Consider the following 6,000-nt stretch of genomic DNA (forward strand, 5'->3'; position numbering starts at 1 on the left):
GTAGAACCAGCTTTTGTTTTAGCAGTATATGTAGCAAAATGGGAGCATCCGGTTCCTTTGCAGCTACTTTTGTGAGCAAAAAACATTCTTTTGCTCAGAGTTATCTTCAAATAACTTTGGAATGGATCTGACGGCTGCAAATGGGTAGGCAATCCGGTTTAAACAATTTTGTTTGAAAGCCTAACTTCGTTGCTGTAATTACTTTTTTGTCTTTGCTCTACGTTAAATTTACGTTGGGTATCTTTTCACAACGAGGTCAGGTGTTGCTTGAGAAGTGACTGTTTGCGACAGCGTACGCGTTAATTGATAAATGGCCCTTTCAAATCCCATTGCCGAAATTGCAGCCAATGGACCTTTTGATTGAACTTGGTCTGCCAAATGACCAAGCAAGTGCATGTTATAAACTTCAGCTGAGTCAGAAAAAAAACGACGTCACTTTTTTCTGCTAAACTGCAATAAAGGAACGCGCTTCGCGGATTACATTTGTAGCCGAAAATTCGGCAAGCTTTCCTATTGCCATACAGAAATGACAATAACAAACAGAAATGGGCATATAAATTTTCATGAATTACACCGTGTGGTGCTGATAGCCCATAAAGCGTGAAATTTCTCAACTCAGACGCCTTCCAGTACTTAATCAAGTCAAGAGATCGGAACTTCCTTCCAAAACAACTTGGGAAAACGATTGATTTTAACCGGTTCGAGACAATTTCTGAATTCTTATTGCTCAATCTTTTCCGGTGAAGGTTGAACAGAAAAGTTTTCACGACGCCGAAAAAAAATTTGGTGCATATAATCGATGATAGCAGCATTCGGTAATTCTAAAGTGTCTTCGAGGACAGATGGCCCAAAACACACACATCAACAAATTGAACAATCAATTTCTTATCAACTCTATCGAAAGATCAAAAGTCAACAAAAGAATTTACCACTAAGTCCTCTGAACGGCGCCAGAGCCTGCCCATTCGCAAGAGTTTTCAATATTTGTCGTCGGCTTGAAGTGGTTCGCTTTGCTGCGGAGCTACTGTAAGGATAAATCCAAACTTGTTTAGTTGATGCTCTGCGACCCATAGCAAAATAATTTGGACAGCCGTACCTTCCATTAAATTGAGTCTTCTTAATTCAGGACGCTTTTGCGACCGCATCAAAAACGGCAAAAAAGAATTTTACTTTCATATAAACATAAAAGTCAATTCAATTTGATGAAAAAAGACAAAAAGATAAAGCAAAAGAAGACTACCTGGATGTTTCTCTGATCTAAAGCCAATTCAAATCCTTCTTCAATCAGTTGCTTCATTTGATTTTTCAGACAATGCAAGAAAACATCCCAATTTGGCTTTACAACTCCTCCGATCAAGGCCGCCAGTATATTGTTTTTATATTGCGATCGAATCAAACATTCCCAACTTCAAACCAAACAGGGTAGAGTTGGTATTTACATGATTTACTGGGCGAAATTCCGTCGGTGTTAATGATGATCAAATAAATTATTTTAACGGAATCGTTAGACACAGAAGGCAGCTTCAAAGCTTTCTCAGGATTCCAATTTTGATCCAAAATATGGAGATTCTCTTTGATCACATTTGATAGCTGTGGTTTGATATTCAAAGTAAGGCAGACTCCATTAGAGCAAACTGTTTTTGATACTGAGTTCAATAAATTTGATTGATACGTTTGTTTCGAATTGAAACTCGGCAAGTTATTTGATGCTGGCATACATTGAGCGACTAGACAGTGTACAGATTTCAGCGATCAATCAGAAATAGAGTGCTGAGTGGCTATTTGCAGTAATTGAGAACGATAATCATTCAAGGAAAGCAACCAATTTTCAAAATAACTTTTCCTCTTCGTAGCCCTCATCTTGTGTAGATGAGCCTGAACTTGAATCCGGAGACTCATGCAATGTAGGGGCGTCATCATCAGAGTTGGATGAACATATTTGATCCCCGATCAGGACATCTTTTTGCGGCGTTGAATGCAAAGGGGCCAAAAACGCAGAATAAAGTAAATCACTCATAGAACGGTCAGCGTTACTTTTTTGAGTCTCCGAGTCTGAAGAATAAGCCCTGGTGGCGCTAGGAACCTCCAGTAGAGCAAATACTTCAATCTTTTTTCTTCTTCTGTAGGGTATAAAAGTTGGCTTTGTCACTCTCCTTTTTCTTCTATTATTTTCTAGTCGCAATTTGATTGGAAAGTTGCTTTCGTTATCAGCATGTTGTTCTTCAGCTGATGGCTCCATATTATTATTTTCAATCTCCTCAACTCTTTCCTCATGAGAAGCATCACTATTACAATCATTCTCAGCAAACACTTTGCCGGATCGAGTTCGTGTACTGATTTTTACCTCTAAACATGTTGCAACCGCCACAAAGAGTGTTCCCACTAGGCACAGACACATAAAACATTGCTCTAGTAAATAAGACATGTATTTTGGTCTGAGCAAATTATTTGAAACTATTTGCTAAATAGAAAATTTTTATGTGAAAAAAGAGACATCAGTTTTAGAAAGCAACGCAGCATCCATATGGAGCGTTCAATGTGCGAATCAATTGGCATAAGTTCATCTCCTTGGCATTTTGACACCTGAGCACGAAGCCGTTTACAGCGAAAGAGGAAAAGAAATAACGCAGAAATACATCTCCTTGGTATTTTTTGAAGACAATTTAATCATGTTCAACAATATTACACAAAACTGAACACATAAGGAAGCTTCCACATTTATAAACAATGCATGGAGATATCAACGAGGAAGCTAGGAGGAGTTTGAAATTATTTTCTGGTTCTATGGTAAAATGCAGATGTCGAGCTTCAAGTGAGTTTTGGAGACAGTCCTTTATTTCTTTTGTCGTTGCAATCCTGTTCAGCTAAGGATAAAAGACTCGACACAGTCTTGAAGGACCTGACATACACATAATGATCAGAGGTTGATGAAATAAATTCCTCCTTACGTCCAATTTTAGTGGTAGAACCAGCTTTTGTTTTAGCAGTATATGTAGCAAAATGGGAGCATCCGGTTTCTTTGCAGCTACTTTTGTGAGCAAAAAACTTTCTTGTGCTCAGAGTTATCTTCAAATAATTTTGGAACGGATCTGACGGCTGCAAATGGGTAGGCAATCCGGTTTAAACAATTTTGTTTGAAAGCGTAACTTCGTTGCTGTAATTACTTTTTTGTCTTTGCTCTACGTTAAATTTACGTAGGTATCTTTTCACAACGAGGTCAGGTGTTGCTTGAGAAGTGACTGTTTGCGAAAGCGTACGCGTTAATTGGTAATTCAGCTGAGTCAGAAAAAAAACGACGTCACTTTTTTCTGCTAAACTGCAATAAAGGAACGCGCTTCGCGGATTACATTTGTAGCCGAAAATTCGGCAAGCTTTCCTATTGCCATACAGAAATGACAATAACAAACAGAAATGGGCATATAAATTTTCATGAATTACACCGTGTGGTGCTGATAGCCCATAAAGCGTGAAATTTCTCAACTCAGACGCCTTCCAGTACTTAATCAAGTCAAGAGATCGGAACTTCCTTCCAAAACAAATTGGGAAAACAATTGATTTTAACTGGTTCGAGCCAACTTCTGAATTCCTATTGCTCAATCTTTTCCGGTGAAGGTTGAACAGAAAAGTTTTCACGACGCCGAAGAAAAATTTGGTGCATATAATCGATGATAGCAGCTTTCGGCAATTCTAAAGTGTCTTCGAGGATAGATGGCCCTAAACACACACATCAACAAATTGAACAATCAATTTCTTATCAACTCTATTGAAAGATCAAAAGTCAACAAAAGAATTTACCACTAAGTCCTCTGAACGGCGCCAGAGCCTGCCAATTCGCAAGAGTTTTCAATATTTGTCGTCGGCTTGATGTGGTTCGCTTTGCTGCGGAACTACTGTAAGGATAAATCCAAACTTGTTTAGTTGATGCTCTGCGACCCATGGCCAAACAATTTGGACAGCCGTACCTTCCATTAAATTGAGTCTGCTTAATTAAGGACACTTTTGCAACCGCATCAAAAACGGCAAAAAAGCATTTTACTTTCACCTAAACATAAAAGTCAATTCAATTTGATGAAAAAGGACAAAAAGGTAAAGCAAAAGGAGACTACCTGGATGTTTCTCTGATCTAAAGCCTATTCAAATCCTTCTTCAATCAGTTGCTTCATTTGATTTTTCGGACAATGCAAGAAAACATCCCAATTTGGCTTTACAACTCCTCCGATCAAGGCCGCCAGTATATGGTTTTTATATTCCGATCGAATCGAACATTCCCAACTTGAAACCAAACAGGGTAGAGTTGGTATTTACATGATTTACTGGGCGAAATTCCGTCGGTGTTAATGATGATCAAATAAATTATTTTAACGGAATCGTTAGACACAGAAGGCAGCTTCAAAACTTTCTCAGGATTCCAGTTTTGATCCAAAATTTAGAGATTAACTTCGATCACTTTTGATAGCAGTGGTTTGATATTCAAAGTAAGGCAGACTCCATTAGAGCAAACTGTTTTTGATACTGAGTTCAATAAATTTGATTGATACGTTTCTTTCGAATTGAAATTCGGCAAGTTATTTGCTGCTGGCATACATTGAGCGACTAGACAGTGTACAGATTTCAGCGCTCAATAAGAAAAAGACTGCTGAGTGGCTATCTGCAGTAATTGAGAACGACAATCATTCAAGGAAAGCAAAGAATTTTCAAATAACTTTTCCTCTTCGTAGCCCTCATCTTGTGTAGATGAGCCTGAACTTGAATCCGGAGACTCATGCAATGTAGGGGCGTCATCATCAGAGTTGGATGAACATATTTGATCCCCGATCAGGACATCTTTTTGCGGCGTTGAATGCAAAGGGGCCAAAAACGCAGAATAAAGTAATTCACTCATAGAACGGTCAGCGTTACTTTTTTGAGTCTCCGAGTCTGAAGAATAAGCCCTGGTGGCGCTAGGAACCTGCGGTAGAGCAAATACTTCAATTTTTTTCTTCTCCTGTAGGGTATAAAAGTTGGCTTTGTCACTCTGCTTTTTATTCTATTATTTTCTAGTTGCAATTTGATTGGAAAGTTGCTTTCGTTATCAGCATCTTGTTCTTCAGCTGATGGCCCCATATTATTGTTTTCAATCTACTCAACTCTTTCCTCATGAGAAGCATCACTAATACAATCATTCTCAGCAAACACTTTGCCGGATCGATTTCGTGTAGCAAAAACGTATGGATCCGCGCCTTGAACTTCCGCGTGAGGGCATTGGTAATTGATTCGATTTGGTCCGAAATAACCTCCACTGTACAGAACTGTTATTTCCTGCCCCGGTAAGTTAGACTTTGCAATCACTTTGATGTACAGTAAACTTTCCTTTTACTTTCCTTTTGTTGTGGATCATAGAATGAGTTGTTCCTGCATGAAGAATTGATAAATGAGGCGGGCCCGAGCATAAGGAGTTTCTCAGTACCTGATCAATCAAAAATTGAGAAATCTTTTTCTCCATCCCTTATATCACCGTAGCTGACGAAGCCACTGTATCTTGATTAGTTACCCCACAGCGGTTTAATATCCACAATATTTTTCAGCATTTCGTACGATTTCTCGACTTTTTGATACAGCTCGCTTTTTTCTAATTCGAACTTCATGTCAGCCTTACTTCAACTCTAATCTTATTACTATTGTTTTTCTCTGAATCAACAAATTCTAGTGAGCAGGCCATCAATTCTTGCCAAATCTTTCCACTTAACATTCACTCTATCGAAAATAAAACGTACTTTAAATGAGAGTTTTAGGTTCATTAAACGCTGAGCAAAAACGCTAAAAAAAACTTCAATTCTCTGAAAAAAACGATAAACGTTTTTACGTTACTGTAAAGTAAATAATTCTTGAGAGTTTTAAAATGAATAGCATCCATGCTTCATCCGCAAGTAAAAAACAAACAATGAACAAAATAAGTTTCAGGTTGAAGAAAAAAGACTGCACATAATATAAAACAGAGAAAAATCTAGATACCAAATAGAT

The sequence above is a fragment of the Convolutriloba macropyga genome, chromosome 8 (assembly GCF_964194025.1).
Source record: "Convolutriloba macropyga chromosome 8, txConMacr16.3, whole genome shotgun sequence".
Taxonomy (NCBI): Eukaryota; Metazoa; Xenacoelomorpha; order Acoela; family Convolutidae; genus Convolutriloba; species Convolutriloba macropyga.